Below are 12,081 nucleotides of genomic sequence, written 5' to 3'. Positions count from 1 at the left end.
TTTTATAACTTTTATGAAAATTGTAACTGTGATAAAATTGGTTGACATTAGAGCCTAACCATATCTTGTCTTTCAATAGCCAAACTTTTTAAATCTTTGCTAAACTTGGGAGCAGGTTTTAACCATTTGCTGTAAATCATATATGATAAAGTTAAAAGGAGTTTTATCAACAGCGAATTAATATTCCTCAGTAAATCTTAATTCTTATCATTTCCCAGTTTTCTGTTTTTAACTGTGCAAGTTTAATCTCACTTGGAAGTAGCTGTGCATTAACAGTCCCAAAACACAAGATGTCTTTTTTCCCCCTTGACATGACCATCACCATGCACACTTGCTAATTCACCTACTTCTCTAATTGCTTTTGGGCAACTCAGTGTTTTTTGTGCCACTCAGTGGCTTTTGTGCCTAAGCCTACTATGCAATCACCATCTTCAAACCATGCTAGCTGTGAATGAATCTCTGTAGAGACAGTATTAATACCAATAAGAAAGCAAGCCTGTGAAAACTGTCCTCAAGGGAATTTTCCACTAATGAATGTAAATTCCAATCTGACTTCTCTAGATGACATGCTGAACTTAGCAAAAAATGTCAAATAAATCGAAGACCACAAATCTTTCTTTATGATTCAGTTTTGGGTTTTTATTTCAAATTATTCTCCTTTTTCTTTCGTATGTTTGTGTGTTCAATATGACAGTATCTATGCTGATTTAAATTCCAGAGGATCCTTTCAGAAGGGAAGGCAAATAATTTTTGAGGTCATCCTCACTGATCATAGCTGACTAGCTCAGAAGATTGCTCACTACTTTATGAAATGGGACTTTGATTCCTTAATTCATCTAAGTGCTCTTGAAACAATATTCCCAGCCTATTTGGAAAGAGCTTTTGATGAAGTTTCGGAGTAGTACTCAGTAGCACACCAGATGTCTCCAAGAAAAAAAACAAAACAAAACAAAAAAAAACCCTGTATTTTTCTAGTCTGAGGTCTAGAAAGAGAAATATGTCACTCTCATTTTAAATTGGTTTGGAAATACTTGAGGTCTCTGCTTAGGCCAAGAGGTATTTTATGCCCTCAAGACATGTTGGGGGCATAAAATCATGGAGAACCCTGAGAACATTAGGCCCATTTATTTGCCTTTGCTCTATCTGATTCTTACATGTGAATAAAGCAAATATGTGATGTGAAATTACTAATAGAGTTATTAATCTGATTTTACAAAGGTTCAAGGATATGAATGCTACGTGTGATTTGGTTTGTAATGGGAATTTACAAAAATGGATCTATGAGACTTTCCTGTGTGAAGGCAAGACAGATTCCTGTAAGACCTCTGCTTTGCATACAAGGATCACAGCAAGATGTGGTTTTTAGGATCAATCTATATTTGAGATGTGGAAGGATCATTCACATAGCACCACCACAGATCACCTGAAATATTAGCATAGATACAAGGAACAAATTAATCTAACTGTAAATAGATAGTATTAGGGGAAGAAAGGAATAGTGAGAAGGCAAACTCCCCAAAGCACAGATGGCAAGTAACCACTGGAAAGCCCCAATCAGCATGTTTTTACTTATGGGAACAGCACTATTTCTATGGATAGTGAGGTAGGTGCAGGGTTAGTCCCTCTGTATTAATGTATTTTTTAAAAGGACTAGTTCTTTCTGAACCAGTAACATAAAATCTATGGAAGTTGTATACAGATAGACATCCTTGAAGAGAAAAGGTTTGAAATCTTCACATTTCACATGAATAGTTCTGTAACAGACTGGTATATACAGAGAGAAGTACACAACAGCAATGAGATTTCTGCTCTCAAAGGCACAGAAAAGCATGGCTAGCTATATTCAGGAACTGACTGTATTGCTATCAAGAGTCAGCAATTAAATATGACAACAGTAGGATAGAGCATATGCATACGTTTCCTGATACGGTATTTACTACACCAGTGCCTTCTATTTAAAACAATTATTTTGTACTCTCTTTCTCTCTGTATTCCTAAAATTAATATAGAACAAGGGACATAATTAAATGTCACCAGAAAATCAGTTTACATTGTGAGAGAAAAATGTGATGTTATTCTCTAGGATTTTTTGCCAAGAAAGTCCTCAAAGCTCTCTTTAACTCAGCCATCTACTTTTTATGAGCAGCACCTGGGGCTTATTGCAACTGCTTGACCAACTACAGCAGAATCACAGAAAAAATGAAATAGGAATGGACTGAGAAATTTGGGATATGGGGCTTGACTACTTCAGCTCTAAACTGGCAAGAATATTTAGGATATGTCCCACATGTTTTAGGGATTTTTTTAAGGACAACTGCCAAATTTGTGCCTATTAAAATAATACTGGTTAAAAAGCTATCATAGCAGCACTGCCTATAAAACCATGCTAAGATGCTCAAACTTTGTCCTGTAGGATGTGCTGTGGTGGATGCAAAAGAATTTACATTATGTTTTACTCTGTCCTCAGTCACATCTTTTTATGTTGTTGGACACTTTGTCCCCGATGAGGACTTCATGAGACAGGTGGGACATTTCAGCCCACTTTCAGCTGCACAGACATCATCCTTACCTTTGGCTCTGGTTTTCGCTCTACTTTCCTGCTAATGGGCATTTGACACTTGTATGGTGGTTCCCCCTGCCTGTGAGCTTCTGGCAGCCACCTCTACTTTCCTCCTCTGCTTTGCCAGCTATTGCTGGCCACATACTTAGCCCTGTCTTGCACATATTAGAAAGGTGGACCATTTGTTTACTGTCTTTCTGACATTATAGTTAAACTTTGAAACTAAGGATATACTTCTTATATTACATGGTTTTCACTTTTCTTTTTTTTTTTTTTCTTTTTTATTAAAAATACATCAACAGAAAATAGATTGTTTCGAAGGCTGTGATACTATTATTTTTGAAGAATCACAGACTTTTCATAGAGCATCCATAGTTTTTGACTTCAAGTCAGCGCAGTTCCATTGACTTCAGTGCAGTTACATCATCCTATGCAAACAGCAGATCTATTGCAGCATGGTTAAAAAGAACAGATATTTATCAGGGTATTTATCATCTTGCTTAGTCAAGTGACCACTTCTTCCTTCTTCAATCATGTCCCTAAAACCCACTTCATTAAAAAAAAAAAAAAAAAAAAAAAAAGAGATTGAGGAACCTGGGTGCTTTCCAACTAGAGACACTTCTGTATTGCTACATGAAGAACCTGATCTTAATTTCATCTCATTCTCATTGGATTTAGGAAGATACCTTCTTCAGCTCTTAGGAAAGAATAACTAATACATGAGTTTTATGGAACTGAGAAATGTTTATATATAAAAGGAAAGTATAAATAAAATAAAAAATTTCTGTTAACTCATCTAAAAAGTGACACCTTCCAAAAGGAGGTGTAATATAAAAGTATGTCAAATTGATATCACCCTTTTTATCTTAATTGTAAGACACTTTTTTTCCTCCTTCTTAAAACGTAGTCTTTCCAGAATTGCTTAAATAATTATGTTCCAATAAGCTATTATCAATAGGGACTGATCATTGTAGGAGATGCCAAGCAATGAAAAGCAGCCAAGTGGAAGGAAAAATACTATGTGGTCTCCTGTGACAATCCATTGGGAAGAACTAACCAAGAATAACAACAAATAAAGGAAAAAAAAAAAAATTATCTGCTTGTGGCATATGAGCAGCTGACAAGAAAAGAAGTCCAGATTCAAATATTAGGTGAAAGTGCACCTCTCACATCAGGAAGGCAAAAAAAGTACTGAAAATAATATAAAACTGGTATTGCAGATATGGAAATACATTAAATGTACCCTGGCTACTTACTTCAATAGGACTGTTCATATCAATATGGGAGAGAACCCGGTGCTAAGGCTCTGGTTTTGGAACACTGCATCATAACCATATTTCCAAATGTATACTACTGGAAAGGCCAAGATCTCTTTTTACATCTAGGGAAAGGAAAGAATCTGCCAAAAGGGAAAGAAGTCTCAACTTCAGAGATGGCAGCAGACCTATAACAGACATTTTGTTAAAATGAATTTCCTGGCTGTCACTGAAGTAGCTCAATTATGTATGAAAGAGTTTTATAAACAGAACAGGCTTTTTTTCAAACATTGATTATCAAAACTTCTGATATACTCAAGGTACTGTATTTTATTCTTTTACCCCTTGTTTCTGTTTTAAAGAAAATGCTACTTACCATTTAACACCCATAGCAAACTTTTGAATACATTCCTTAATGGTTTCTTATCAATTCAAGTTGTCAGCAAGAAATTGAATCACAGACTTCCTTATCTGACAAAAGAAATTCTAATTTCAGATTTAGAAAATTCATAGCTAAGGAGTCCCAGAATTTTATAAACTGATCATCTGAAAACAATGTAATGACAGTGGCTCTTTCATATTTATTGACATTACACATTACTAAATGTTTCAAAAGTTTCAGTATGATGTGATCATTGAATTACAGCACAGTTTGGGTCAGAAAGGACCTTCAAAGACCATCTAGTCCAACACCCCTGCTGTGAGAAGGGACAGTCATCACTAGGTCACTTCGCTCAAAGCCCCGTCCAACCTGACCTTGCACACTGCCAGTGATGGGGCATCCACCACTTCTCTGCCCAACCTGGTCCATTGTCTCACACCCTCATTGTAAACAATTTCTTCCCTATGTCCAATCTAAACCTACCCTCTTGCTGTCTAAAACCATTGTCCTTCGTCCTGTCAATACAGGCCCTGGTAACAAGTCTCTCTCCATCTGTCTTATAAGCTCCCTTCATAAATGGAAATGCAGCAATAAGGTCTCCCCAGAGCCTTCTCTTCCCCATGCTGAACAACCCTAGCTGTCCGTATTTCTCCACAGAAGTGTTCCAGCCCTCTGACCATTTTTGTGGCCTTCGTCAAGACCCGCTCCAACAGGTCCATGGCTTTCTTGTACTGGGGAACCCAGAGCTGGACACAGTATTCCAGGTGGCTCTCATCAGAGAGGAGTAGAGGGGAGAGAATCCAGAGAAAGAATCATCTCTCTTGACCTGCAAGCCACACTTAATTTGATGCAGCCCAGGGTACGATTTGCTTTCTGGGCTGTAAGTGCACATTGCTGGCTCATGTCCAATTCTTTGTCTACCAAACTGAACAGATAAATTATATCTGTTCCAATTCTAAATAAAGAAAAAAACATATTCATTTATTACCTGCTTAATGTGTGTTCTGTTGTTTTGTGGTGCCAAAATCAACTATACTTTGGATTAGATGCACTTTGATATCTTTCACACAACCTTATACCGTACACACAGCTATACTTTTCATAGTGCCAAAAATAGTATCTTCCGTACCTTTGCTAGAAATACTGAGACATCCTGAGCTATTATTTATTTATTTCAAACATCTGGCATTAAGTTAACTTTGGGTTTGCAGGAAGAGAAAATTCATATTGATTTTTCAGGCCAGGCAATTCGATAAGATTAAAAGCACATTTACATTTGTATTAGTTCTTGTTTGCTTGCTTTGTTTTTAAATTCTAGTCTGATTCAAAAATGGAAGTAAAGTAAATTTTTAACCCACAAATATCTCATCCACTGAAATACAAGAGCCTAAAGACCTATATCCTTTGTTCACATAACACAGAAATGGCAACAGTACTTTAAAACCACATAAACTGTAGTACCTAAGGGCCAAGTTGACCACACAAAATTTTAGGCAAACTGTGACATTACAGATTACTCCATCTAGTAGACTGTTAAAAGGGCGCATACTGAGAAAGGAAGATGCTTCTCCTCTTTTTCCTCCTTTCTGCCCTTCCTGAAAGCTTGTTATGAAAAAGGAGGTAAGAGAGGGAAGGGTGCTCTGCCTCCCCTCTTGTGGTAGCAGCAATCTGCAAGATCTACTGAAGCTGTGGAATACAACTTCATGCTGGTCTAAGGTAGGAATTTTATTATCCTGGAGTCTCTCTTTTATCATCTCAAGGAAGCAACTCAGCCCTTAGGGGTCAGGTGTTCCTCTGGTTATTGTGCTTACTACAGTAACATAAAATCTGTTGGGTGTTCTCAGAGTTGCTACAACATGCTCTTCATGAGAAAATGTTATAAAGAAACTTCCACGGGTGAGTAGGGGGAGGGAATGACTTAAAAATAGAAGTGTGTATACAAATACAAGAACTAAGCCAAAAGAAAAAAACAAAAAGAAAGCATTCAAAATAGTTAAAAATACTTGAGTACAGTAAATGAAATATGGAAAAAAAAAAAAAACAAAAAAACAAAAAAACCCAAAACAAACCAAACAAACAAACAAAAAAACACACAAAAAAACCCCAAACAGTAACATTAAAAAATAACAGATAGGAAAGCATAATAAAGATTCAGTGTCAGTATTCCTTAAATAGTCCCCTACACTGAAACATAAATGACTTATTTTACAAAGAAGTAGTGATGAAAAAAGCTGGAGAAAAGCAAATTTATCACTTTACCAGCCTGTCTTTCACTAATCACAGCATCATTACTCTAGTGCTTTCCCTAACCTTAAAAATTTCACTATTTATCTCATTAATATATTTCATTATTAATATACAGAATGATTAAAAATCTTTCTGTAATGCAAAATACAGAACTGTTTTCTAAAAGAATAATAATCTTTGGTAGTATTATCAGCCTGCCTATTATACAGTGTGGTTGTTTTAGCAGTCAAATGTATCCTACCATTGAAAAAAACCCAGACATAGTTAATAAAAAAGGCAGTTTTACCAACCTCATCAATAAGAGCTTATTACCACCTGGAATTTGAGCCTTGTGATTCAGCAGTGAAAAATTTCTGCATGGAAATTCTCTACTAGGAACCAGCCTGCTGATGAACAATAGTTTACAACACAGAATTGATACAGCCATCAGCTTTACTGTATGATTACTGTTTTCACTGAGAACTAGTTCCCCTCTTTTTTTAATAGTAAGGTATTAAATTAATTAATATACATTTCAAAAGCAGCATGAAAAATTTTTATGTCTTTCTCCAAGAAACAGCAGGGATGATTTTAAAAGAACCTCTAGAATTCTCAATATCATCACTGAAACTGAAATGCACATGGCCAGTTTTAGGTTTTTTTCTACAGCTAAATGAGATGCAGCCAGGTATGAATAAATGGTAGAAAGCTGGAAGACATTTCCTGATCATCACAGAAACTGTTCATATCATTATAGTTCATATATTGGTGAAGATATTTAATTATCCTTAAAAAATGACACTTAATCCCCAAGACCAGAAGAAAACCTGGGTCTAGGTGCACATTCTAACCATTTCCCACCTCCAACATGGATCAAGACCTGGAAGAATAAATGGCTTGCTTCCCCCCCTCCCCATTCCCATACCAGCTGAATTAAAGTCCCAATGTTTTACTACAGATCCAGAGCTGGATTAGTGGGTGACTGGCAGCAACGCTATACCTCAGTAAGTAAATCTGAACATCATCTCTTTGCCTTAGTTTTTCTTCTGGGAAACAGAATAATAAGATTCCCCTGTCTTATAAAGACTGTGAAAATGCTCATTTGTGAATCTGTTATATACTCCAGCAAAGTAATGCCACAGAAAAGATAAGAGATGTCAAAGAAATATGTCTTCAAAACAGACTTCAATAGTGTGTGTTAAATAAAACATGAGAATTCATATTTAACAATGAGGAATATACCTACTGTTGAGTAGCTGCTCATTAGAAGGCACTCTTTGATGAGGAGACCGGGTTCCAATGGGAAAAGAAATGGCATGTAAACATATGCTTAAAAACTGTACCATAAAACACAAGCACAGGAAGACTGATTTTTCCTATCTTTGAGTACTTGACTAGATAGCCCTACAATGTTCACTTGTGTCTTCTGTGTATTTGCATGAATTCATGGACTGTATCAGTTATATTAAGGTACTGGGTAATCCCCTACAAAAATATCTGAAAGTAAAAGGAAGGGGTGTGGGTGGGAAGGTTTAAATTCCCACATTAAAAATCCCAACATCTTTATTTTCTCTGCTCCTCTGTTTCACGTTTAGGCTTCCTTCATAGATATGTAACTTCTACCATCAACGTTCTTCACCTACTAGCTCAGTTGCATCCTTTATTAATACCATGATTACAAGCTCTATAAATACCTAGATAGATATTGCTTTCAGTGTCCATGTGTTGAAGAAAAAGGATGGCAAAATCATGTTCATAGGACAATGCCAAAGGTTTCAGGTTCACAGCAGGGACACTTCCTCCAAAGTGAGCAAAGTCTGCCATTCTGATCCCTTGTTCTGGGTGACTGGCTTACTAAATTCCCATAGAGTTTCTTTGGGACAGGGCAAATGTAATTCCTCTTAACAGCTTGACAGTATCTGTGCTAAAAAGGTTGCTATGCAGAGGTACTCCACCAGTAAAATCTTTAGTAGAGTCTTTTTAAACTGCTTTCCCAATCTGTATTTTGGAGATTATCTACAGTTTGGATAAAGTTAGCCCCATTCATTTTCCTCATTGCAACCTTCAAGTAAGCATACATAGAAATCACTGTATTCCTGCAGGTCAATTTTGGTTTAAATCTTTACTGTGTTCTTAATCCCACTGATAATAACCTTCCACACCCACCTTAAGCAAGAAACAAAATCCCACCATACTATTTATATGTGAAATTGAACTTTAGGTGCAAAGGTTAGACAGAAGGTTTGTAGCATATTTCATCACAGAACTTCCTATCCTTATTGCTTGGAGAGTTGCTTGGATTCTCTTATCCCTAGCTTATCTAAAACAAGCTTTGAGCTTTCTCCTACTTATGGAAATTAGCTTGTCTCAAGAGCAGTGCTAATTTTTCCACTGATTGGAGCATTGTGATCACCGTGTTAGATGTCATTTCAATGTTTTTGTATTAGACCCAGTTTTCAGAGGTTCATAACTAATAGGAAGCCTTTAAATTTTTGAAAGTTATGATTAGATTTTTTTAAAGTAAAATGCACAGTGCACTAACACATCTTGTGCTTGACAATTTAACTCCTGCAATATCAGATGCAAATGAAATCTGCTGAGCAGCTGGCAGCAAATTTTGAACAACACAGCATTACTACCACAAGCTGAATCACACTGAAGTTTTCCATCATGGAGTGTGTTACTAAGACATTATTTAAACTTGACTGATTTAAAAAATGCTATAGGAATGGTTGCTTAAGACGTTCTTTGTAATCTTGTAAATAATGTTCTAAGAAGGAGCTTTGCTGTGTACAAGGATGTAATATAGAAAAAGGAAACTGTACTTAAGGAGGATTAGGTAGCTCAGGAGGCTTATCATAGTGGAAATGGGAGTCTTTCATCACTGAGTCACCTCTTAAATTCAGCCCTGTTCAGTAGTGACTGAAAGTCATTGCTGCTTAGTGACATATGAAATGAGCTTGGGTTTTAGCCCAGATCGTAACTGGAAAGCATCCACATCATAAAAGGCAGAACTACAAATGTCTTTAATCTGCACCCTTATTGACAATTTTCCCAGATCTGACCTATAATGTGCTTCAAGAGCTTAACTACTGTCTTAGCTGAGGAAACAGTCTCTTAATGTTAGGACAAGAGCAGGATGGCAGAACAGGGTGGAGAAATGCTGTTCTAGTTATAGAGTACCTGTACTGGCTGAATACCATCTTCCTCAGAGATGCTGGCTGAACATCTCTCATGATAACAAAAACAGTTTAAAAATAAACCTTCTAAACTTGAGAGGTATACCGGTACAAAATCAGGAAAGCAAGGTCGAGGAATGCACCATTAGCATCTTCAGTTTTCAGGCTCAGCTAAGTTTATGTCACATTCATAATAGCTGGATAAAACGATCTGAGCCTGCTTATCCACCACTTCTGACAATGTAGCATCATTCTACTTATCTTTTAAATTGACTTTGCACTGTTACAAATTACTGCATCAGGTGAAAAGCCATGATAAATTAGGCTCATTCTGTGTATAAGATTTTTTTTTCTGAAAAAAAAAAAAATCAGAATAGCTCATTCATTTTTTTCTCAAAACAATAGGATTTCTTTTTGGCTTTCATATTATCAATGATTATTTTGATTTTTAGCATAATTCACAATTCTCAGAAGATTTGTGGTACATTTTTAGATTGATCCTAATAGATTAGGGTTCTAAATAGAGGTTGAAAGCATACAAACACTGTAAAGTGAAATAAAGATGTAAGAATTAATGATAACAGCCACTAACAATTATATGGAAAAGAAGAGACATAGAGTTCAGATGAAACTTACCAATACTATGCTGTTTCCCAGAAAGAAGATAGCTACTGCTTAATATAGGAAAGAACATTTGAAAAAAAAACCCGGAACATCTAAGAATACAACTTCAGGGTAGACTAAGTGGAAAAAAAAATATTACAATTTTATTTTATTTACTCAAATATTTTATGGAAAGTCTTGTGGCCATAGTTCAGTTTTCTCCATTTCCCCTAAATATTTTGCAATTTTCTAGAAGTAGCTTTCATTTTGTTTCCGAAAGCATGTGTTCCATATATTACTAAAGCAGTGGTACATCTATTATTAAAACAGAGAAAAAATACATAGGTGTCAACAAAAAAGGTTTATATTAAATTGGAATGGTTTACACTTAGACCCATGATTCACATGATTCCAGAGCCGAATAGAAGTTAAAAGTAGAGGATGTGATCAATCCACATACACTGAGTATTATTTAAACATGCACACATTCATCAGATAAAAGGCATATAAGAATCTAGGTTTTTTCATCTCACATTTCGGCACTGTAGGAATTAAGAGCTGCAGCATAATCCTGTGCATACATATTGATATCGTCTCTTTTACAATAGTGGGAAAACTAATTATGGAACAAGATGTTTCCACAAACATCTGGAGGTGACTTGGTGGAACTTTTGCCCTTCCTCTTTGAAAACACTGTGTGAAGAAAAACATTTATAGACATTTCTTAATCATGATAACAGCTGAATCAAAGAAAAACAATGTGAAAAGTGGTCTGATTTTCAGTTAGTTCTCCTGGTTCTACAATCTAGTTCTACTGGATTGTACCCTAGCTGGTCCTTCTCAGTTAAATATAATTTATTTCTGCTTTGCTTTATTTCATTATAGGCCACATATCGCCCTGAAGAGTTGTGTAGCAGAGTATCAGAAATGCTTGGACAAGTCATAAATGTTCCTCAGGTAAGGTTCACTTTATTCAAATATACAAGGTTAAAAAAAAAAAAAAAAAAAAAAGTTAGGCACTGTACTTCCCTGTAAGGAAAACCTAATTAAGATACCATTAGCATCCTCAAAATTTTGTCAACGATGTAGCAACACATAATCACAAAATGTTTTGGGTTGGAAGAGACCTTTAAAGCTCATTTAGTCCAACACCCCTGCTGTGAGAAGGGACAGTCATCACTAGGTCACTTCGCTCAAAGCCCTGTCCAACCTGACCTTACACACTGCCAGTGATGGGACATCCACCACTTCTCTGCGCAACCTGGTCCATTGTCTCACACCCTCATTGTAAACAATTTCTTCCCTATGTCCAATCTAAACCTACCCTCTTGCTGTCTAAAACCATTGTCCTTCGTCCTGTCAATACAGGCCCTGGTAACAAGTCTCTCTCCATCTGTCTTATAAGCTCCCTTCATAAATGGAAATGCAGCAATAAGGTCTCCCCAGAGCCTTCTCTTCCCCATGCTGAACAACCCCAAGTCTTTCAGCCTTTCTTCAGAGGAGATCTGCTCCAGTCCTTTGACCATTTTCTGTTCCTCCTCTGGACTTGCTCTAACAGGTCCATGTCTTTCTTGTACTGGGGATGCCAGAGCTGCACACAGTACTCCAGGTAGGCTCTCACAAGAGAGGAGCAGAGGAGGATAGTATCACAAGAGTATTGTGCTTCTGTTTGATTCACTGAAGTGTTCCTTGGTTCCTCTAGAATGACTTTTAAAGGTTATGTCCGATTTGTTTCAAAACATGAATTGACTTTAGTGAATAGATTTATTTTTTTTTTATTATTTCTTCAGCATCTCACAGGATCACAGAAGAGAGGAGGTTGGATGGGATCTCTGGAGGTCACCTTGCCCACACCCCCTGCTGAGGCAAGGCTTC

The 12,081-nt window shown here is 36.5% G+C and overlaps 1 protein-coding gene across 1 annotated transcript in view; it reads right to left on the bottom strand.

Annotated features, from left to right (window-relative positions):
• Positions 1–12,081, bottom strand: part of STS (steroid sulfatase) — a 110,899-nt gene that overhangs the window by 53,092 nt on the left and 45,726 nt on the right.

Source organism: Athene cunicularia (genome assembly GCF_003259725.1).
Source record: "Athene cunicularia isolate RWA chromosome 1 unlocalized genomic scaffold, athCun1 chr1_part1, whole genome shotgun sequence".
Classification (NCBI taxonomy): domain Eukaryota; kingdom Metazoa; phylum Chordata; class Aves; order Strigiformes; family Strigidae; genus Athene; species Athene cunicularia.
The sequence above is the reverse complement of the archived record's forward strand: the minus strand, read 5'-3'. Positions and strand labels throughout refer to the sequence as shown.